Here is a 25308-nt window from a genome sequence, read left to right on the forward strand (position 1 = left end):
AATGCGTTAATTAAAATAGCAAATGCCTTACCTTATCACAGGCGATCCAAAGCCACTGCACATCATCTGCTACGCACACTATATTCCTCCAATATTTCACTCACTTCCTATATCACGCAACAGAAAATATTAATAAAATTCACTTAGCAACATTTTCATTTTTAATCAACAATACGTATAACAATTAAGAATAAAATTAATTGTGAGCACATTGTTATAATTAGAATACTGTTTTTATTCGTTTACAAATATGGGATTAATATAGAGCTGGCAGCAACAATATATACAACTCATCCTGTATGTATCGTAAATCCTAACTTGAGAAGACATCTCTGACGCAAACAATGAGACAAGAAATCAAATACTATATCCGACACATTTGGGGTTTATTGAACTTCAATGTTGGAAGATACCACCTTGTCGGTAGTACAAATGTAATATCCTTACAACACGCGGAACTTTTGCCAGGCATATCTAGGAATTTGGGAAGATTAATTGATATCCTTAATGTGCAATGTATGATTATGACGCATTGTTATGTACACGCAGACGGAACCAGGACAATCTATAGATGACATTTGCACTGTGTTTGGACAATTTGTTCGCAGAAAATAACCGTTTTTGTCTATGAATACTTGAGAACATGGAAGGTATGAGATATACATTTTATGCGCAAATATTATAATACAAATCATTGTTAGTTTGGTGGATGCGTGAAAGAAAGAAAAGGAGTAGATTTTTGCAGACGTCCGGATATAAAGCGAGAACTGAGAATACGCATCTATAACATCTATTTTCTTTGTGTTAATGATATCGATGAACTAAACGGGGAAACTAAAATACAACTGTTTGCAGTATAATTCGAAGTATAGTCAAGTGCAGAGGCGTACTCACGGGGTGTCCACCGGGTGCGGACTCCTCGCAAAAGTTCCTAAGTGAACATACATTTGCAGACTTTCTCATTAAATGTAGTTATTAACAGGGAAAATATTGATGTATCATCAATATAAATCTGATCTTACACTTCATCTGTACTCTGTCTGTATCATGTTTTTGTGAAAAAGTAAGTGGAATATTTATCGTGTTTTCGAATGCAGAATAATAGTATATAGACATAGTGGCTTGTAGTATTGGAACCTTGCCCCCCGAAGCTTGGATCCCTTAGAAGAAAAAAAAATGCATGCGCGCCTGGTGAAATGGTTAACGAATTCAGTTCACTCGATGAATCGACAGATAGTAATACACATTTCGACAGATCGACAGCATTCGACAGATACAGACATATGAAAGTAGCACAAGAATTAGGCGAAAGTCCGTGCGTTTCCTCAATTCACGTAGGAAACAACAGAAAATATCAACTACCATAAAATAATCCGTATATATATTTAATTTATTTGGAATAAAATAAATATAGAAACAACCTGTTCATACATAACTACGGTAAGTGCGTTAATTGCTAACGTAAGAACAAATATGAAACAAGGCACAAAATAAAAAAGAAAAATAAAGTTAAAGGGAATAAATATTTAGGCTTGATTGTCATTCGTATTAAGAAGCTGGGTAATAAAATGTTAAAATCTACAGAAAATTATGAAATTAAATCAGGATTTGAAATAAAAGTCTATACATTGGAAGTAGGCCAGGGAGTTTGCAAGGCAGATGTGTGCGACACGCGTTACTTTATAGATTCCCTTCATTGAACTATAGTAAGCAGTACGAAGATGGTACTTTGCGTATAATCACAGGAAGGATTGAAGTTAATTACCATGGTAATATAATTATTTATTGATAAGTATTTCCATGTTAAATTATGAAAATTATAAGCACAAGGAGGGTGAAAAAGTAGTGTGACCGACTTAGCAATGACTGAAACATAAAATAGAAAAGCGAATAAAAACAAATGCCTTTTGAGTTATGTGGAATAAAGTTTCTTCTAGCCAGTAAGGAAGAATAGGATCTGGTGCATTCATTGAATACCTGAAAAAAATCGTTTATCAAAATAGAAGGAAACACACTTATCGTTGTGGCAACTACGAACTTCTGTTTACCTCAGCCCGCCTCAGCAAGTGCTTTCTATCCGGTCCGCGCTCCGTAACCAAACTCAACGCTGCCTGCTAGCGAAAATTTCATTCTTCAGTATCGTTGAGTTTATTGCAGAAAGCAATGGCAGATACGGCATCAGCACCTGCAGCCCCGGCACAGGCTTCTCCTAAGAAGTCTGCAAAGCCTAAGAAACCAAAAACAACACCTTCTCATCCAAGAACATCAGAAATGGTGAACAACGCCATCAAGAATTTGAAGGAAAGGGGAGGAAGTTCACTGCAAGCTATTAAGAAATACATCTCTCAGAACTACAAAGTGGATGCCGAGAAGCTTGCTCCATTTATCAAGAAATACTTGAGAAGTGCAGTTGCTTCTGGGTCTTTGGTTCAGACCAAGGGAAAAGGTGCATCTGGATCGTTTAAGCTTAGTGCTTCATCGCTGAAGGAGAAGCCTGAAGGTGGATCTTCAACCAAGGCGAAACGATCAGCATCAAAGGAGAAGAAGCCTGCGAAAAAGCCAGCAGCTAAACGTCCCAAGAAGACTGGTGAAAAGAAAAAGGCTGCTGCTCCCAAACCTAAGAAATCACCATCTAAAGTGAAGAAGGCAAAAACTCCCAAGAAGCCAAAGGCCCCGAAGCCAAAGAAGGCTACAGCAAAACCGAAAAGTGCTAAGAAGGCTGCACCAAAGAAGAAGTAAATGTGTCAGTAAATCATCTGACATTTTAAAACGGCTCTTTTTAGAGCCATCAAATACTTTGAGAAGAGTAAAATTGTGCTTTTCCTATCATTATCACATGTTCATTCATAGCAATGTATAGTATACACGCAAGGGACTTTGAGTTTTCTTTTTAACCGAAGCACTTCTTGATGTAAGTGCTTTATAACAGAGGGGAATTGAGGGTGGGGAAAGAAAGCTTTCACGGGTGTCAAGAATGGTGTACTCGAAAAAAAATGGGGAACACATTACGTAATGTCAATTTGTGATCACTTACTTTTTCCTTGTTCCTATCTTCAAGTAGCGAAACAGTACAGAAAACGCACTTAATGCATTTGTTAGAAAAACTTTTGCAGGCTGACTGGGTTCGATTCTCGGTGGGAGCTCAAATGTTTCGCATTGCACGTTAATAAGTAGGTCCACGTTTGAAACAGCCTTGCTGCTGAAAGGGACACTAAACTAAAATCAACTCTTTTCAAGGCTGGGGTGAAAGAAATGTTCGAACTTATTACAACTCGTGAAAGTGAAGTAGACTATGTTTCAATTTAACGTCGTACTATTATGATTTTTATGATAAAGGAGACGGGTGATTACGCCTAATGAATGATGGAAATACTGGTGTAATGAGAAAGTGTTAGGAAAAGGGAACACGCTAATAACCACGGATACCGTCTTATAATTCGTAATATTGCTATAAAGAAAAATAGTAACACCAGCAGAAATGTAGGTGTACAATTGAACTGATGTTAAGTACAAACAGACACTTAAAGAAAGTTTAGTTTAACGTTTGCATTCAACAGCAGCGACCTCTGACAAAATAATATTACTTTTGCTACCTTGGAAGAAGTACATATTTCGCCTGCGAGTTCTATCAGATTAATAACGTTGAGAAGGGCAAACAGTGGTTGAATCGAAGTTAAGTTATGCAACATATGGCAAAATCGAACCCTTGACCACATAAAACGAAGATAATCAATCGGTAAACATAGGGGAAAACTAAAGAATATACTTGAAAGATAGGATGATATACGAAACGACAGGAAAACGAAGGTAGATGTATTAACTATGCAACATACGGCGTGAGAATTTAAAAAAAAAAGATAACAAGTATGGACAAGATCCTTGTTAGGATAACAGCATCTCTAAGTAGTGTATTGGTCCTAAAAAGGACCGTTTTTGAACTCAGTGCCAGAACTTCAAACTTAAGCACGTTCCCCACGGATGCGGCGAGCAAGCTGAATGTCCTTAGGCATGATTGTGACTCTCTTTGCGTGAATAGCACACAAGTTGGTGTCTTCGAAAAGCCCTACAAGGTAAGCTTCACTTGCCTCCTGTAAAGCCATGACAGCTGAGCTTTGGAAGCGAAGATCTGTCTTGAAATCTTGTGCAATTTCTCGGACGAGTCGTTGGAAGGGCAGCTTGCGGATGAGCAATTCAGTGCTCTTCTGGTAACGACGAATTTCTCGGAGAGCCACAGTACCAGGCCTGTAACGATGGGGCTTTTTCACTCCACCGGTAGCTGGAGCACTCTTTCTTGCAGCTTTGGTGGCAAGCTGCTTTCGAGGAGCTTTGCCTCCAGTAGATTTCCTAGCTGTCTGCTTGGTACGTGCCATTGCAACTGTCACGACTTGTTTCAAATAATTGCGCGCTGAGGCATAGGCATAGGCATAGGCATAGTCTGTTTACCATCAGAAGATGGAAGGATATATTAGCTATTAGCTACTTCATCCAGAGAAAATATTAATAAATTGATGTGATGAGTTGGTAGCAGCGATGATAAGCGCACAACTGGTCTCAACAAGTCTGCCAAGTGCCAAGTGCCAAGTGTATCATGACAATTTTAGATTTTGAGTTCCGAGTCAGGAAGACTCTTGCCTCTTATATGATTTGTGCATGACTGATTGTTAACGGAGTATGATGTTTCCCGGACGCAACTGTCGCTGCCCTTTGAATTTTTTGGATGATGATGAGAGATGAGGATGTTAACTATGAGAGGTGAGAGTAGTTTCGGAGAAGAGGAGTTAGAAGAGGTTTCCATTGGTTAGTGGAGGAGTGATCGAGAGTTTTGCTGTCGCTCTAAGTAACCAATCAGATTTAAGTAAGTGGCCCTGATAAGGGTTTGGTCCTGTACATAGATTGTCGTCGTTTAATCTTGAGGTGTAGTAATGACATCTAGTAGGTCACTGAGAATGGAAAGTTTGGTAAGAACATCAGGAGCTGCTTTGAGGGCAGGAAGTTTTTTCCTCACTGCTGTTAGAATTTTGGAGAGATGAAGGTCACGAAGTATTTCTATGAGCTCTTTAAGAGTATCACTTGTAGTATCTTCTTTTTCGTCTTCAACATGGGCAATAGTCGCTGAACGGTTTGTAGCATCGGCTTTCTTGGCATACGTATCCTTGGAATTCACTGGTTTCATCACTGGTGAGGTTGAATCAGTTGATAACGATGGAAAGTCTTGAGGCCTAAAAGACGGCGGTTGAGAACTCTTTCGAGAAAGGATGTTGTGAATAACAGGACATCTTTTAAAATTTGCGGGGTGCCCCCCTCCACAATTTGTACATCTCACTTTGTCATCTTGAACTTTTCGAGGACACTCATAGGTAAAATGATTGTCAGCACATTTGACACATCTTGGAGTTGCAGCACAGGATGTCTGTGTGTGGCCTAAACGCTGGCAGCGATAGCATTGTATAAATGATGGCGGATGATAATATTCAACTTTTATTTTATAGAATTCTAGATATTGTAAGTTCAATATGGATTTCACATCTGGCGTCTTTCTTAAGGTGACCAAGAACAGTGGGAGCAGCACTCCCCCCCTGCCTTTCATTTGCTGAACAGAGTATACTGGGTATTTACGATTGAGTAAATCAGTCTTGATATTGTTAATGGAAGTATCTATTGGCAGTTGGCGAATGACCACCTTAACAACAGGCTCTTTCCTGATCATATCCAATGAATATTGCAGTTTGAAGTCTTTGCAATATGCAATTAATGCTTCATAATCAGCTGCCGAGTGACATTTGAATTTGATGCGGTTGGAGTAGACCGCACAGTATGGAATCTCTTTGCAAACCAAGGACGCACCATGCGTTAGTTTGTATCCTTTATTGGTTGGATAGTCATAAATAGTCAGAGATTTTATTTGTCTTCTGTCTTCGGACTTATTTGCAATTACTGGAGAAGTTTGTGTCATATCTTCATCCTTTTGTTCAAAGGGAGGTGTATCAGTCAGCGTCTTTTCGGAACTGGTCTCCATATCATCTTCTATAGCAATAGGTGCAAAGCTGTTGGTTACAGGAACAGAGTTCTTTCCTTCTGGTTTAGGCCTAAACGTATGTTTTGCAGGTTGAAATGAGTTTTCTAATTGCCGTTTCCTTGATTCACTTGTGGCCAGAGGCGCTGGAGTAGGGGTCTTGTTAGGTTGAGTGGGACGGCCATAGATATCTCTATGATGTGCTGGAATATGCGGTCCTGAACACCAGTCACAAGTGCCAATAAGTGGGTAGATATCTCTAGTATCTAGTAATCTGGGATCTGCTGGTATATCCAGCTCAAAGTTCTTGTGTAATCCCGAGGGAATCTGAATATAAACAGTTCGCTTGGAACTTGCCATATCGAAAAATATAAGTCTTTCCGCTATGACTTCCCAACGATGAAATGATCAAGACAAGTCTTAACACGAAGGCTTCTGTTCTTGGGTCTGCTGATTGTGTGCTTCCGATGTTGAGTGAAGCCGATGCATAAGTGCGTCCATCAGGTAGATGGTCCTGTTCGTGGTCCTGTACTTGGCCGTTGAAAGTCTTCTTATCTTCTTGGTTGGAGCTTTTGATCTTCTATCTTCTTCTCTTTGTGAATCCGTGAAGAGTGCCGAAGAGAGAAGTTTTTGGCATTGAGTTCAAAAACATTGTGTGTGTGTTAATGTAGGTGGGATGATTTATGTGATGTGAGAAGAATTAGATGTGTTGTTTTTCTGTGGAAATGGGGATAAATTTTTATGAGTGATATAGATATTGCCATGAGTGGTTGTGAGAATATTTAACTGTTTTCGAAAAATTTGTCTGGTGGCTTGAGAAATGGCCTGATGGAGTGTTTTTTGTTTCGGGGGTTCTGTTACTATTGCAAGTATTGATGCTACCCATTTCATGATGGAATTTGTGGCTCGTTCTATTGCTTCGTTAATTTGGTCTTGAAAATCTGAATTTGGAGTGGTCTGTTGCTGGTCGGGTTCTTCTGCTTCTTCATCTTCTGGAATTGTGGAGGTCTGGTGGTGATCCTTGCAAGGGCCAGTTTCTGGTAGTGGTGGGAATTCTGTTGTATTCAAAATGTTTGGGATGATTTGTCTTCTTTCTGTGAAGTGTGGCCTCTTGGGGCAGTCACTGCTTCCTGTGCGGTGTCCTATTGTCTTACAGGTGGCGCAGAACATGCGGTTAATTGGTCTTCCACAAGGTGAAGTGTGACTTTCGCCACAACGAAAACAGACTCTACTCTGCGTACAGAGATGGGTTAGATGGTCGTATTTGTAACAATTGTAACATGGTGTAGGTCGTGCCGCCGATCTTGATGCCTCAACTCGATGTTTCTTGTTGTTAATGATGATACCCTTCGCAATTAAGCTGCTAATGGTTTCTGTATTTGAAGAGAAAAGCCTTATTAGCGGAAGTGGACCATCAGAGTTGCGGATTCTTGTTAGGTTGCAAAAATCTAATCCTGCTTTTGTGAATGATTCCTTGAGCTCTGGAATAGTAAGGTCGACATCTACGCCTTTGATGACGCATGTATAAGTATGTCTGCTGTTCTTCTTGGTATGTTTGTTTGGCGGTGGTGGTAGGATTCCGTCAGCCTTTTTGATGTCTTCAGGAGTCAAAATTGGTGTTATTCTGGTTTTGGGGCCAAAATCACTCGGTTTGAACTTCTTATGAAATGCGTCAAGAGCTCCTTGACACTTAAAGGCAAGATGATATCCTTCTTTGTTAAGGGTTGGACGGCCTGCAATACAATATTCAAAGCCTGGAAGTCGGTCTCTGAGAGGCGAATAGAATTCTTCAATGTCATGAAATTGGGTAGCTAAATGTGTAAACACATAATGTGCAGTATATGAGTTGGCTATTGGTTTAGTATTCTTCTCTGTTTGATGAGGGCATGTTTCTGAGTCAGTGGTGGAGGTATCAGAGTTCTTCTCTGGATTTGTGTTGGTGAGTGAATTGTCAGAGTTCTTCTCTGTATGTGTGTTGGTGGGTGAAATATTAGAGTTCTTCTCTGTTTCTGTAGACTGTTGTGTATCACTATCTTCGTGTGTTGAGGGGGGGTCTGGTTTGGAGGTGATAGGCTTCCGAAGACGTTTTCGCCCCATTATAGTGGAGTAAAGTATACTGTGTACGCTATCACTCTTCTCGCACTGTCGATGTTGCGATTGCGCGCTGAATGAAGTCAAGTTATATAAAGAGCAAAACCGTTAAATCAAGCTATTTCTCATTGGATAAAGTCAGTCGAAAAGGACAGTTCTCATTGGCTTAGACACGTTTTGTGTTTTTCCTCCGTGCTTTCCCTGCATGATCGAAGGAACAAAACCACGAGTCTTGGGCTGCTTGGGCTTGTATTTCTCGTGTGTGGTGAGCGAAGCAGTAACATATCGAAATGACAGGACGTGGAAAAGGAGGCAAGGGTCTTGGCAAAGGAGGTGCCAAGCGCCACCGTAAAGTTCTTCGTGACAACATCCAGGGTATCACCAAACCCGCTATTAGGCGTCTTGCTCGCCGTGGTGGTGTGAAGCGTATCTCTGGTCTCATTTATGAAGAGACCCGAGGAGTATTGAAAGTATTCCTGGAGAACGTAATCAGAGATGCTGTTACATACACAGAACACGCCAAGAGGAAGACAGTGACAGCTATGGATGTTGTGTATGCCTTGAAGAGGCAAGGAAGAACCCTGTACGGTTTCGGAGGTTAAGTTGGGGTTCCTCCTATTTTGGATATAAAATTGGCATAAACGGCTCTTTTCAGAGCCAACAAATTTATATAAAGGGAAAGATTTACTTTGTGCGATTTTCTGTTAGATTATAAGAATTCGTGTAACTACATTAAAGCCTTTTGATGCACACTAAATTACAGACGTAGAGAGATTAATTTGAGAAAATCATACGTTTTTTTTTACATTATGTACGTTCATGTATACGTATTCATATCATGTAGCAGTATTAATGCTGGAGAAGGGGTTCTGGTTGGAAATTGGCGATTTGTTGGAAGTAGCGAGCATGAGAGATGCGAAACGCAAGTCGGAATTTCTGTTCTGACAGTAGGATGTACGTATAGAGGCTTATACAACTTCTATACTGTGCTGTGAGGGGCGAATAATGCGTTAGAAACCTGAATCTTGTCCTTTATCTTGTTTACGTGGTCTTGGGTTCGATTTCTTTCTTTTGCGGTAGTGTCTATTGTGATTTACATGTAAATTAATGACACTTCGTAGCGGGTTACTAAAATAAAGAGTAATACAAATATGAGATGTAGGTTAATGCATTGTATACTTCACATTATTTACTAAAGAAAGGCAGTAGTTACAAGAAACCTAGGCTCGCTCGTTGGGCACAGTAGCAAATGAGTTCTGAGATCAGAGAATAAGAGTAGTTGCGTATTACAAACCATATACATATAACACATATCACACAAATATGAATATCGACCTTGCAAAGAATAAATCGTACTTAAGTGTGCATTTAATGTCATTACTATGTTGCAAAAGAAATTTAGGAAAGTTTTCTGATCCGCTCTGTTCATGATGTCATTGGGGCATAGTAATGAACAATAATAAATGTCGAGAACATATTGAACAGAGTAATTTCAGCCAAGCCAACGCAAGAGAGAAACATGAGTGCTTTAAGAATGTTGGAAATTCCTTTGTCTAGCATGAAGTACATGAGAATATGTGGTATGAGGTTTTCTTCCATTGCTGAGAATCTGGGCTCGACTGTCCTGTCCTCTGGGTAATATGAGCCCGATGTACGCAAATATCAAAAAAATGTAGCTAGCGACAATACAAAAGGTAATGATCTTATAATTAATAATGTAGTGGGAACTAAGCACATCGCTGTTTGGAGTATTCTAAAGTTAGTGTGACTTCCTATGGGCTTCAATTACGATCGACGACTACACATATACTAATTAATCGAATAGCAGCGAGAATTTCGAATGAAACTAAGCAACTATCTCAGACACTTTTGATGAGTCTGTATATCGAAAACAATTCATTTCAATCGTAAATCTCCTCTATAAAGGGGTTTGTGGCCCTCATAAGGGCCGATTTGTATGAGATATAGGTCTTACATTTATGCCTTCTTCTCAGTTTTCTTGGGCAGAAGTACAGCTTGAATGTTGGGCAAAACACCACCCTGAGCGATTGTAACTCCAGACAACAACTTGTTTAATTCCTCGTCGTTACGGATAGCTAACTGCAGATGACGTGGAATAATCCTAGTCTTCTTGTTGTCACGAGCAGCGTTGCCTGCCAACTCAAGAACTTCAGCTGCCAGGTATTCCATGACTGCAGCCAAATACACGGGAGCGCCAGCACCAACTCGTTCGGCATAGTTACCCTTTCGCAAAAGACGATGGATTCTGCCTACTGGGAATTGAAGGCCAGCCCTGCTGGAGCGGGACTTGCTCTTTCCCTTGACTTTTCCACCTTTGCCGCGACCAGACATTGTTCAATATTCTTTCGTAATAAGATGAGAGGAAAAATTGCGGCCTCCCATGAATCAAGTCAGTTTTGTTACTACTTCAAGCGTGCACCCGAGTGCATCAAATGAAAAGCAAGGCAGTTGGCGCGAATTGAAACACGTACTGTAATTTAAATGAAGTCGATAAATCGGCGGACACATCTAATTTTGCTGAACGAGTGAGTCATCATGCCACCAAAAACTAGCGGAAAGGCTGCAAAGAAGGCTGGTAAAGCCCAAAAGAATATCTCCAAGGGAGATAAGAAGAAGAAGAGGAGGAGGAAGGAGAGCTATGCCATTTACATCTACAAAGTTTTGAAGCAAGTGCATCCTGACACTGGCATATCTAGCAAAGCTATGAGTATCATGAACAGCTTTGTTAATGACATCTTCGAGCGTATTGCTGCTGAAGCTTCTCGTTTGGCCCATTACAATAAGCGGTCAACTATCACCAGCCGGGAAATCCAAACAGCTGTGCGCCTTCTTTTGCCTGGTGAACTTGCCAAGCACGCTGTAAGTGAGGGTACGAAGGCTGTTACCAAGTACACAAGCTCTAAGTAAAAATCTTCTTCAAGATTTTTCATTTCAAACGGTCCTTGTCAGGACCAACACATTATTCGAAAGAGTTAAATCACGAAATTTGCTTCATTCTGTTATGTAGAAACACGTTGAAATCCAATTTCTATATGCTGTTAGTAAAAAAGTAAAGCACATAGCGGAGATGTGTCGTGCTTGTATACGAAAGGCATTTACTCGCCGGAGATCTACACTTAGTCATAATAATTTACTTTTAAAAAGTGGTAATACATTCCGTGTTAAGTATAGTAGTAGGTGCACACGGATCGGAAATCAGGTTATTTTAATGTGCCGTGCAAATAAACAGGCTGTTAGTGTAAGAAATAGTGGGTATAACGCTTAGAATATCGATTAATCGCTATGAAATAATGTTGATAAATTATCTCTTGAAAGTACTATAAAATTAATGTTTCTAGTATTTTCGTACTTGAAGGATAATGAAATTTGAAAAAGAGATGCCAACAGCACCTGGTGTTCCCAGGCGGTCACCCATCCAAGTACTGACCAGGCCCGATGCTGCTTGACTTCGGTGATCGGACGAGAACCGGTATATTCAGCATGGTATGGCCGTTGGCGAATGCATATGGCTTCGAGTGAGTTATTGTAGCTACGTAGGTTTGTCGGTGAATACTCAAAAAGACCAGCGCGTGGAAAGCGTTGCTAATTGTTTTAAGTAATGCATGATTACGAAATTATCGTGGTGAACGATGTGAGAATATTAGTCTTTGTGAAAAACAAAATTAGAAAAAGTATACCAACAGCACCTGGTGTTCCCAGGCGGTCACCCATCCAAGTACTGACCAGGCCCGATGCTGCTTGACTTCGGTGATCGGACGAGAACCGGTATATTCAGCATGGTATGGCCGTTGGCAACTACCTTTTCTTCAATGTCCTGTTAAGGAAGTATGTTTTAAGTAAGAATTGACATTATTAACTATAAAGGCAAGCATATTAACGTCGTTAACATTACTTGGAATATACTAATATTCGAATAAATATTTGAATGTTCGAATGATGAGTGATTCGGATGTTCATAGTGCCACTGTGTCCTATCGAGTTTACTATCACGAACCACGTATGAAATTGTATATAAATAAATAAAAATAAATCCTTTATTAAGTATTGATTACAGGAAAAAGGCAAACTTACATTCTTTAATGTACACAATGAAATGTATGAAAGATATTTTTAAGATATGTTTCACTTACCCTTTATAACGCAAGGTAGTTTTCAGTGTAGCATTCTCTTCAGCTGCGAGATAACGTAAGGCAGATGATCATTCAGTCGTGAAGCACTAAAATGTAATATACATTTTAACTATTATCGATAAGAATTATTTACTGCAGGGATGCAAATAAAGTGAGGCAAATTAGTAAATAAAAACCGATACTGTAACTGATAATATAATTAGTTGTATCTGTATTAGTTGTATATACAGTAATCGCACGATTATCCGCGGAGTTGGATGTTGGCATAATCGCGCATAATCAGCAGTATGAGCAGAAAAGGGAAATGAAATGAAATATTTAGATTTACGTCGCATACTTATACCGGTTACGCTAAAGGAGACGGTGATGATGAGTACTGAATGAAGAAAGTGGGAGGAAACGGGAGAAACCCGAGAAAACCCATGAGCACGGTCTTTATGCACGACAAAGTTCACACGGCACGAGCTGGGATTGAATCAGGGACCCCAAGCACCGGAGGCCAAAAAACGGACAAAAAGTCTTTCGTGCAACTTTCGTTTTCGGTAAAAAGTTTACACATAATTTAGAAAGAGTAGTTTTCTGGTCTTTTTATTTCACAAGTTGGTTCATGTCTATATTTTTTACATGCATAAAAAATTTTTCAACTCCCTTGCTTATTTCCTGTTAAAGACCTCTACCTCTGATTGTATTTTTTGCACATATTCTTATTGTTTTCAGACAACATTTCTAAAAGCGTAATTTATCGTCAGCAAGAAAAGAAAAGGAAAGCCTCGGATAGTGGAATGTGTACTGTATATATATATATATATATATATATACGTATTAGTATATAGTTTTATTTTATACGTCTCCTATTATTACACAATGTGCAGATATTGTCAAAGCGCAAGTAAATATGTATAACTCCCCGTTCTGCACTTAATAACTTGAAAGAAGTTCGGGGAAGGTAGTGTAACAGAAAGTGCAAACAGAAATGAGGGTTTAAAGGCATTTAATATTATTCCGTAGTAGTATGATTTTTTGTAAAAAAAAAATATATATATATATATATATATATATATATATATATATATATCTAAACATACATATTCAATGATATAGTAAGAGGTTAGCAGCACTGATAGAACTGCAGAAAGTACAAAACCGTTAATAAGAAAGAGAGAGAGATGGTGGCCGCTTTTGTGCTTTTCATTGGCTAATTCCGAATTGCGCGCGAATACGTACGAGATTTCTTTCTTTTTCCTCTTCGCAGCCCAGATGTTGCCAATTAGAAGTTTTTAGTACTACATTTGTATGAAAATGTTGCCTTTAAGAAATGTGGTTTGCATACAGAGAAAAGAGCAAAATGAATATTTACCTTAGTGGGCATGAAAAAAGACGAAACATTTTGCAAGATGGACACACGAACTTCCTTAATGCAGGCGTTCAGTACATTATTGTAAAGAAAAAAACACTAAAAAGAATTACTTCAATATCCCTAGCAACATTCAACAATTCATAGAGAAAAATCTTTATTTTGAGAACAATGGAAAACTATGTAATTGTAGATAACTACTAAATTTAATGATTAAGGAAAACGTTTAGGCCCGGCCCTTCAGAAAGAAAGTGCACAGAATATTCTCTCATGGAAGCAATTGCAAAATAAGCAATTGCAAAATCAACATTTTGTTTGCAGTTATAATTAGAGGATCTATATACAGGGTGTTCGAAAAAGAATGTATCCTCTTGAAAGAAAATATTCTCTGGGCCCCTAATCCTTTATATACCGAAAGGAAGTTTGTATAGCATTTTTTCTTACCTTCGTTAGAAGAATTGAAAGTGACTACTATCGTGACACGGGAGATATTTAATCGATAGTCGAATTACTCACATACTCGAATGAACACGTCTCTTGTAAGGAGAGGAAAGGCTTCTGTGATCCGCTATCGCAGCTGTGTCATATCTGCAGAGAATGTTAGGACACAAACGTGATCTTTGAGAGCCTCGTGAAAAGAAGTCGCATAGTATCATGTGTGGAGACATCGGGGCCATCTGAAGAACGCTTCATCATTAGGACCAAGGGCGAGTTACGAAACACTCTGGGATATATTTATTAACATAACTTCTCGTCATTCTGCAAGTGTGGTGGAGCTCCATCCTATTGGAAAAGGAAACCTCGGGAGCCCTCTTCATGTGTAGGTATCGTTCACATCTGAAGCATGTGAAGATAGATTACTGTACTATCGTGTACCTAAAATCATTTTCTACGAATACGAACATGTCTACACTGAAGGCAGTGCAGCTCTTTTTCTCTTTTTTTTGGTCATGTATTGTAACGCGGGGCAATGCACACAATAACATGTAATGTTGTGTATCATCATAAAGGGCCAGGGCGATGATTGGATCTTGATGGACGTGGAGAACTGATAGGTGATGTGAGTGGTATTGTGATCTATGGTTGTATGTTTACTGATGAATGCATAAGGAGAGGTGAAGGGGTTGCCTTTTTTTTTATGTCGATCGGGAGGGAAGCGATTGGGAAACTTTTGACTTTGTTTTTCAACCGAATATATTGATTGAATAGGTCGCCGACAATTTTACGGGGCGTCACGTCGTTGCCTTTTTCATGTCGATCGCGAGCGAAGCGAGCGTTTTTTTTTTTTTTTTTTTTTTTTTTTTTTTTTTTTTTTACCGACAATATGTATTGAATCGGTTGCCAACACCTTTAGGGGCGCGTCACGTCCTTCTTTCTGTGCTGATCGCGAGCGAAGCGAGCGCGAAATTTTTGACTTTTTTTTTTTTTTTTTTTTTTTTTTTACCCACAATATTTATTCAATCGGTCGCCAACACTTTTAGGGGTGCGTCACGTCCTCTTTTCTCTGCTGATCGCGAGCGAAGCGAGCGCGAAATTTTGACCTTTTTTTCTCTTTTTAATTCTTTTTTTTCTTTAAGAAAAAATATTGATTTCATAGGTCGCGAACATTTTTACGGGATGCAACATCGTTTATTTGTTTTTCCAACCGTCTTTCTGTCTTGAGCCCCCGCCAAGTTAACTTTATGGTGGACAAAAACTATGTGCGGTGGGTTACCGCGGGGTTCTCCCGTTTCCTCCCACTTTCTTCATTCCACCACCATTTCAATCATTTCTCATAATCAGCGCCTCTTTTAGCCTAAGCGGCATAACGTGGGACGTAAAACAAAGATTTCCTTTAGTTGCTTTCTGTCTTGATTACGAGCGCGAAATTTTTTACTTTTTTTTTCTTTCTTTTGATATTATTCATTTAATAGGACGGCAACACCTTTACGGGCCGCCGCGTCGTCGTTTACACTTCTTCAGCCCATATTCTTTCTGCTTGTTCGTTTTCCGGCATCTTGTTATCACCGCCCGCGGCAATGCCTATGTCTTTCATCGCTTTTTGAAGCAAATCTTTAATAAATATGCACTCTCACATTTGTACTAATATGCATACCACAGTGGATAGACTGTAACTAGGAAAGCAGAAGCCTGCATATCATATTATTTAACAGTTGAAAGTGAACTGTCATTTTAAGTTTGATTTTGATCAGATGAGTGCAGTTCAACTCGTCGACAATTGTGAAGATTCTCGAGGTTAGGGACCATCCATTTTGTGCTTTGTAATGAAAATGGCTGCAGCCAAACTTCTCTGATCTGAATGAAACTTGGCATGATGATACATCTTGACCTGCTCTACAAGTTTATTTAGTATTTTCCGTTGCGCAGGCTTTTGCTTCTCCAGGTTCTCCCATGGAACTGAGAAACGTATTCAGTCGAACTTCTGCGGTAAGTCAGTATATCATCCTGAGAAGTTTGATCGAGATAGCAGAGGTTCGACTATTCGTTTTTCAATTCCATGTGATATTACAACACGGTGAACTAAATTTATATAGAAACACTTTGATTTTGTTTTGTTTTTTGCTAGCATTAAACTGAGAAAATGTTATTCAATAGACAGAGAACACCACTCAAAGAAAAGTACATCATAAGAATATATATATGGTTGCTGTGGTTCTCGGTTTAATTTGCTAGTTAAGAAACTTGCTCTAAATAAGTACATCTTACAGGTGAAAAACTAAGCCAGGCGATAGAATTAAATATAAAGTTATACACTTTTATTTTACGTTTACTAGTGTTGGGTTACTACTGTAAAATAAGTCAGTATATATGAAAGATAACTGTATTAGGTACTATTTTCCACCGGCGGTGTATTCTTGCATAGTGTACTTAATGTTTACAAGCGGGGCGCTACTAGTATGGATGCATGACAAGTGCTATTGAAACTCGAAAACTAACTGGTTTCCACTACCCTTGCTTATACGTATACCCGCGTCGCCTTCGCTCCTGTTCACTTTGGACGCACATTCTTGCTATCGCTCAGGCCCCCAGCTTTCTCCTGTTTTGGCTCCCTTAAATAGTATTCGTGCTTTTTATTGGCCACCTGGCAAAGCACTTGTAATGATTTTACACCAGTAACTCTAAAATACATGTGTATTACTTTATTTAATTCTGTCGTCTGCAGAATTTTTTTTTTTTTCGTACAAATATGCCTTTTCATGCAGAACACTGAATTTTGCCTGTAAATTTTTGAGAATATGCTGTGACGAAACTTGAGCACCGTTCTTCTTTTCTTTCTTATCACGAGTCTTCTTTAGCCTAATGAGCACAATCATCACACGATAACGACTATTCTTTTCATTTAACTTGTAAACAAGTTGAACTAATAATAATAATTGATGTACAAAGGAGAAGTGTCCTACATATTTGAGGTAAAAAATAAAATAAATATACTTCTACTTCATCCGTGTTTACAAAGTTAAATGTTATCGATTTACAAAAAATGGTCACCTATCCACACACTGACCAGGCTCGACACTGCTTGACCATACATATTAAAACATCGGTCCCACTGAATACACAAGTAGTAAGCACATTCACATAAAAATAATTAGGATTACAGTATATAAAATGCGTTAATTAAAATAGCAAATGCCTTACCTTATCACAGGCGATCCAAAGCCACTGCACATCATCTGCTACGCACACTATATTCCTCCAATATTTCACTCACTTCCTATATCACGCAACAGAAAATATTAATAAAATTCACTTAGCAACATTTTCATTTTTAATCAACAATACGTATAACAATTAAGAATAAAATTAATTGTGAGCACATTGTTATAATTAGAATACTGTTTTTATTCGTTTACAAATATGGGATTAATATAGAGCTGGCAGCAACAATATATACAACTCATCCTGTATGTATCGTAAATCCTAACTTGAGAAGACATCTCTGACGCAAACAATGAGACAAGAAATCAAATACTATATCCGACACATTTGGGGTTTATTGAACTTCAATGTTGGAAGATACCACCTTGTCGGTAGTACAAATGTAATATCCTTACAACACGCGGAACTTTTGCCAGGCATATCTAGGAATTTGGGAAGATTAATTGATATCCTTAATGTGCAATGTATGATTATGACGCATTGTTATGTACACGCAGACGGAACCAGGACAATCTATAGATGACATTTGCACTGTGTTTGGACAATTTGTTCGCAGAAAATAACCGTTTTTGTCTATGAATACTTGAGAACATGGAAGGTATGAGATATACATTTTATGCGCAAATATTATAATACAAATCATTGTTAGTTTGGTGGATGCGTGAAAGAAAGAAAAGGAGTAGATTTTTGCAGACGTCCGGATATAAAGCGAGAACTGAGAATACGCATCTATAACATCTATTTTCTTTGTGTTAATGATATCGATGAACTAAACGGGGAAACTAAAATACAACTGTTTGCAGTATAATTCGAAGTATAGTCAAGTGCAGAGGCGTACTCACGGGGTGTCCACCGGGTGCGGACTCCTCGCAAAAGTTCCTAAGTGAACATACATTTGCAGACTTTCTCATTAAATGTAGTTATTAACAGGGAAAATATTGATGTATCATCAATATAAATCTGATCTTACACTTCATCTGTACTCTGTCTGTATCATGTTTTTGTGAAAAAGTAAGTGGAATATTTATCGTGTTTTCGAATGCAGAATAATAGTATATAGACATAGTGGCTTGTAGTATTGGAACCTTGCCCCCCGAAGCTTGGATCCCTTAGAAGAAAAAAAAATGCATGCGCGCCTGGTGAAATGGTTAACGAATTCAGTTCACTCGATGAATCGACAGATAGTAATACACATTTCGACAGATCGACAGCATTCGACAGATACAGACATATGAAAGTAGCACAAGAATTAGGCGAAAGTCCGTGCGTTTCCTCAATTCACGTAGGAAACAACAGAAAATATCAACTACCATAAAATAATCCGTATATATATTTAATTTATTTGGAATAAAATAAATATAGAAACAACCTGTTCATACATAACTACGGTAAGTGCGTTAATTGCTAACGTAAGAACAAATATGAAACAAGGCACAAAATAAAAAAGAAAAATAAAGTTAAAGGGAATAAATATTTAGGCTTGATTGTCATTCGTATTAAGAAGCTGGGTAATAAAATGTTAAAATCTACAGAAAATTATGAAATTAAATCAGGATTTGAAATAAAAGTCTATACATTGGAAGTAGGCCAGGGAGTTTGCAAGGCAGATGTGTGCGACACGCGTTACTTTATAGATTCCCTTCATTGAACTATAGTAAGCAGTACGAAGATGGTACTTTGCGTATAATCACAGGAAGGATTGAAGTTAATTACCATGGTAATATAATTATTTATTGATAAGTATTTCCATGTTAAATTATGAAAATTATAAGCACAAGGAGGGTGAAAAAGTAGTGTGACCGACTTAGCAATGACTGAAACATAAAATAGAAAAGCGAATAAAAACAAATGCCTTTTGAGTTATGTGGAATAAAGTTTCTTCTAGCCAGTAAGGAAGAATAGGATCTGGTGCATTCATTGAATACCTGAAAAAAATCGTTTATCAAAATAGAAGGAAACACACTTATCGTTGTGGCAACTACGAACTTCTGTTTACCTCAGCCCGCCTCAGCAAGTGCTTTCTATCCGGTCCGCGCTCCGTAACCAAACTCAACGCTGCCTGCTAGCGAAAATTTCATTCTTCAGTATCGTTGAGTTTATTGCAGAAAGCAATGGCAGATACGGCATCAGCACCTGCAGCCCCGGCACAGGCTTCTCCTAAGAAGTCTGCAAAGCCTAAGAAACCAAAAACAACACCTTCTCATCCAAGAACATCAGAAATGGTGAACAACGCCATCAAGAATTTGAAGGAAAGGGGAGGAAGTTCACTGCAAGCTATTAAGAAATACATCTCTCAGAACTACAAAGTGGATGGAAGAACTCCGAACTCCCGAACATCACCACCACCAACTGGCAATACTTCAGGCAGCTGCTGGCAGAAACAGTTAACCCTCGGCTCCCCGTGAACAGCCCAGAGACCATAGACGAGACAGTGACCACCATCACCTCCCAAATCCAAAATGCACTCAGACTAGCCACGACTACCAACCCCACACGACTCCCAACTCCACCACCCGAAGAGCAACGCACAACAGTCCTGATTCACCTCAAGCGCTGGGCCAGAAAGCAGTGGCAACGCACCCGCCACCCCAACTTCAAGCAACTGTGGAACAGCCTCACCACCAGGGTTAAAAAGAGACTGCTACGGCTAAAACTACAGGCTTGGAACCAGCGACTGCAGGAACTAGACTCTCCCAACCGGGACTTCTGGCGGCTGGTGAGAGGATTCACCAAACCATCCTCAGGACCTCGGAACTACCCCCTACAGGGACCCCAAGGACCACTGTATGAAGCCCAAGAACAAGCTGACTTGTTTGCCGAAACGCTCGAAGGCATCCTGCAGACAAACAACATCCAAACTCCACAGGAAACCGAAGACGCAGTCAGGCACACCCTGGAAGAAGCAGACCTGGACGATCCTACGCCTCCAACCGCTTTCACCACCCCTAGAGAAATCCAACAAACCATCAAGAGACTGAACCTGCACCGCGCTTCCGGACCCGACAGGATAACACCAGCTGCACTCCGAAACATACCCCGCAAGGCCCTGGTTCTGCTCTGTAGAATCTTCAACGGAATCATGACTACAGGCTACTTCCCGCAGGCATGGAAGCAGGCGAGAATAGTGATGATCCCTAAACCAGGAACTACTCGGTCCAACCCAAACAACTATCGCCCGATCAGTCTCCTTTCGCATACCAGCAAGGTATTCGAACGAATCTTTCAAAGGAGACTGAAGCAGCACATAGATGATCACCAGCTACTACCCGATCACCAGTACGGATTCAGATCTGGACACAGCGCAGAACAACAACTGGTCCGAGTAGTGGAAATAATCACGTCCAGGTTTAACGACGGAGGCCACACGTTGGGGGTCTTCCTAGACATAGAAAAGGCCTTCGACAGGGTGTGGCACGAAGGGCTCATTCACAAGCTCTATCTCCAAGCCCTTCCACACTACATGATCCGAGTCATCGCCTCCTACCTGTATCAGAGGTCATTCTACGTCTCCCACGCAGGGCAGCAATCTCCCCCTCATACGATCCATGCAGGAGTCCCACAAGGCTCCTGCATCTCACCCATCCTGTACGCATTGTACACCAATGACATTCCTACCACCCTGAACACCTCCATCGCAACCTTTGCAGACGACACCGCCATATTTGCAAGTCACGGAAACGAGAGATATGCCTCAACATATCTCAGGCGCCATCTACAACTGCTTGACAGCTGGACCCAACAATGGAAGATCAAAGTTAACGCAAGGAAGACAGCCATTGTCGACTTTACGAAAAACCGCAAACGGACACCAGTGCGACTCCACCTAGATGGCCATCCGCTAACGGAAGTCGAACAAACAAAGTACCTCGGGGTCCAGCTCGATCGAAAACTCACCTTTGGAACACACTTGACAACAGTAACGAAGAAGGCAATGCAAAGGTTCCTGGCACTCCTACCCATTCTCCTGTCCCCATCCCTAACTCACAAGACAAGGAAACACGTCTACGAGATGAGTATCCGCCCTATCCTCCTGTACGCACACCCTGCGTGGCAACATGCAGCAAGAACTACACTCCGCCAACTGCAAGTCCTGCAGAACAGGGCAGCCAGGGCCATCACGGGTCATTCAATGGACACCAGGGTGCAGCAAATTCACGAAGACTTGGACCTTCCCCTTCTGGAGGACGTTCGAAGAAAAAGAAGTGCAAAATTCTGGAGAAGCATCAGAACCTCTCCTCACCCACATGTGCAAGCAATTGGAACAACGCAGCCCAGAAGACAAATCTATAGGATGCCCCAACCGCCCGACTGATCAGGATAAGTAACTGAACACCGGAGGACGCGACAGCTGCGACTCCGCAACACAACCAACATCTGACCACCTCACCAACAGCCAATCACAATCAAAGAACGAAGGCATGGGCTTCGGCCCGAAACTTCTCACAGAGGCAACAAGCCTGAGAGGAACAAGACTGAGACTGAGACTAGCGAAAATTTCATTCTTCAGTATCGTTGAGTTTATTGCAGAAAGCAATGGCAGATACGGCATCAGCACCTGCAGCCCCGGCACAGGCTTCTCCTAAGAAGTCTGCAAAGCCTAAGAAACCAAAAACAACACCTTCTCATCCAAGAACATCAGAAATGGTGAACAACGCCATCAAGAATTTGAAGGAAAGGGGAGGAAGTTCACTGCAAGCTATTAAGAAATACATCTCTCAGAACTACAAAGTGGATGCCGAGAAGCTTGCTCCATTTATCAAGAAATACTTGAGAAGTGCAGTTGCTTCTGGGTCTTTGGTTCAGACCAAGGGAAAAGGTGCATCTGGATCGTTTAAGCTTAGTGCTTCATCGCTGAAGGAGAAGCCTGAAGGTGGATCTTCAACCAAGGCGAAACGATCAGCATCAAAGGAGAAGAAGCCTGCGAAAAAGCCAGCAGCTAAACGTCCCAAGAAGACTGGTGAAAAGAAAAAGGCTGCTGCTCCCAAACCTAAGAAATCACCATCTAAAGTGAAGAAGGCAAAAACTCCCAAGAAGCCAAAGGCCCCGAAGCCAAAGAAGGCTACAGCAAAACCGAAAAGTGCTAAGAAGGCTGCACCAAAGAAGAAGTAAATGTGTCAGTAAATCATCTGACATTTTAAAACGGCTCTTTTTAGAGCCATCAAATACTTTGAGAAGAGTAAAATTGTGCTTTTCCTATCATTATCACATGTTCATTCATAGCAATGTATAGTATACACGCAAGGGACTTTGAGTTTTCTTTTTAACCGAAGCACTTCTTGATGTAAGTGCTTTATAACAGAGGGGAATTGAGGGTGGGGAAAGAAAGCTTTCACGGGTGTCAAGAATGGTGTACTCGAAAAAAAATGGGGAACACATTACGTAATGTCAATTTGTGATCACTTACTTTTTCCTTGTTCCTATCTTCAAGTAGCGAAACAGTACAGAAAACGCACTTAATGCATTTGTTAGAAAAACTTTTGCAGGCTGACTGGGTTCGATTCTCGGTGGGAGCTCAAATGTTTCGCATTGCACGTTAATAAGTAGGTCCACGTTTGAAACAGCCTTGCTGCTGAAAGGGACACTAAACTAAAATCAACTCTTTTCAAGGCTGGGGTGAAAGAAATGTTCGAACTTATTACAACTCGTGAAAGTGAAGTAGACTATGTTTCAATTTAACGTCGTACTATTATGATTTTTATGATAAAGGAGACGGGTGATTACGCCTAATGAATGATGGAAATACTGGTGTAATGAGAAAGTGTTAGGAAAAGGGAACACGCTAATAACCACGGATACCGTCTTATAATTCGTAATATTGCTATAAAGAAAAATAGTAACACCAGCAGAAATGTAGGTGTACAATTGAACTGATGTTAAGTACAAACAGACACTTAAAGAAAGTTTAGTTTAACGTTTGCATTCAACAGCAGCGACCTCTGACAAAATAATATTACTTTTGCTACCTTGGAAGAAGTACATATTTCGCCTGCGAGTTCTATCAGATTAATAACGTTGAGAAGGGCAAACAGTGGTTGAATCGAAGTTAAGTTATGCAACATATGGCAAAATCGAACCCTTGACCACATAAAACGAAGATAATCAATCGGTAAACATAGGGGAAAACTAAAGAATATACTTGAAAGATAGGATGATATACGAAACGACAGGAAAACGAAGGTAGATGTATTAACTATGCAACATACGGCGTGAGAATTTAAAAAAAAAAGATAACAAGTATGGACAAGATCCTTGTTAGGATAACAGCATCTCTAAGTAGTGTATTGGTCCTAAAAAGGACCGTTTTTGAACTCAGTGCCAGAACTTCAAACTTAAGCACGTTCCCCACGGATGCGGCGAGCAAGCTGAATGTCCTTAGGCATGATTGTGACTCTCTTTGCGTGAATAGCACACAAGTTGGTGTCTTCGAAAAGCCCTACAAGGTAAGCTTCACTTGCCTCCTGTAAAGCCATGACAGCTGAGCTTTGGAAGCGAAGATCTGTCTTGAAATCTTGTGCAATTTCTCGGACGAGTCGTTGGAAGGGCAGCTTGCGGATGAGCAATTCAGTGCTCTTCTGGTAACGACGAATTTCTCGGAGAGCCACAGTACCAGGCCTGTAACGATGGGGCTTTTTCACTCCACCGGTAGCTGGAGCACTCTTTCTTGCAGCTTTGGTGGCAAGCTGCTTTCGAGGAGCTTTGCCTCCAGTAGATTTCCTAGCTGTCTGCTTGGTACGTGCCATTGCAACTGTCACGACTTGTTTCAAATAATTGCGCGCTGAATGAAGTCAAGTTATATAAAGAGCAAAACCGTTAAATCAAGCTATTTCTCATTGGATAAAGTCAGTCGAAAAGGACAGTTCTCATTGGCTTAGACACGTTTTGTGTTTTTCCTCCGTGCTTTCCCTGCATGATCGAAGGAACAAAACCACGAGTCTTGGGCTGCTTGGGCTTGTATTTCTCGTGTGTGGTGAGCGAAGCAGTAACATATCGAAATGACAGGACGTGGAAAAGGAGGCAAGGGTCTTGGCAAAGGAGGTGCCAAGCGCCACCGTAAAGTTCTTCGTGACAACATCCAGGGTATCACCAAACCCGCTATTAGGCGTCTTGCTCGCCGTGGTGGTGTGAAGCGTATCTCTGGTCTCATTTATGAAGAGACCCGAGGAGTATTGAAAGTATTCCTGGAGAACGTAATCAGAGATGCTGTTACATACACAGAACACGCCAAGAGGAAGACAGTGACAGCTATGGATGTTGTGTATGCCTTGAAGAGGCAAGGAAGAACCCTGTACGGTTTCGGAGGTTAAGTTGGGGTTCCTCCTATTTTGGATATAAAATTGGCATAAACGGCTCTTTTCAGAGCCAACAAATTTATATAAAGGGAAAGATTTACTTTGTGCGATTTTCTGTTAGATTATAAGAATTCGTGTAACTACATTAAAGCCTTTTGATGCACACTAAATTACAGACGTAGAGAGATTAATTTGAGAAAATCATACGTTTTTTTTTACATTATGTACGTTCATGTATACGTATTCATATCATGTAGCAGTATTAATGCTGGAGAAGGGGTTCTGGTTGGAAATTGGCGATTTGTTGGAAGTAGCGAGCATGAGAGATGCGAAACGCAAGTCGGAATTTCTGTTCTGACAGTAGGATGTACGTATAGAGGCTTATACAACTTCTATACTGTGCTGTGAGGGGCGAATAATGCGTTAGAAACCTGAATCTTGTCCTTTATCTTGTTTACGTGGTCTTGGGTTCGATTTCTTTCTTTTGCGGTAGTGTCTATTGTGATTTACATGTAAATTAATGACACTTCGTAGCGGGTTACTAAAATAAAGAGTAATACAAATATGAGATGTAGGTTAATGCATTGTATACTTCACATTATTTACTAAAGAAAGGCAGTAGTTACAAGAAACCTAGGCTCGCTCGTTGGGCACAGTAGCAAATGAGTTCTGAGATCAGAGAATAAGAGTAGTTGCGTATTACAAACCATATACATATAACACATATCACACAAATATGAATATCGACCT

General features: G+C 40.2%; 2 non-coding genes across 2 annotated transcripts; both read right to left on the reverse strand.

Moving 5' to 3' along the window:
- Positions 1–11503: 11503 nt before the first annotated feature.
- Positions 11504–11622, reverse strand: LOC145677418 (5S ribosomal RNA). Its single transcript, XR_014129823.1, has one exon. It is a non-coding gene; the product is annotated as a 5S ribosomal RNA (ribosomal RNA).
- A 177-nt stretch (positions 11623–11799) lies between these two features.
- LOC145677425 (5S ribosomal RNA) lies at positions 11800–11918 on the reverse strand. Its single transcript, XR_014129830.1, has one exon. It is a non-coding gene; the product is annotated as a 5S ribosomal RNA (ribosomal RNA).
- Positions 11919–25308: the final 13390 nt, after the last annotated feature.

Source organism: Thermobia domestica, unplaced genomic scaffold (assembly GCF_964235325.1).
Source record: "Thermobia domestica unplaced genomic scaffold, izTheDome1.hap1.1 HAP1_SCAFFOLD_857, whole genome shotgun sequence".
In the NCBI taxonomy this organism is placed as follows: domain Eukaryota; kingdom Metazoa; phylum Arthropoda; class Insecta; order Zygentoma; family Lepismatidae; genus Thermobia; species Thermobia domestica.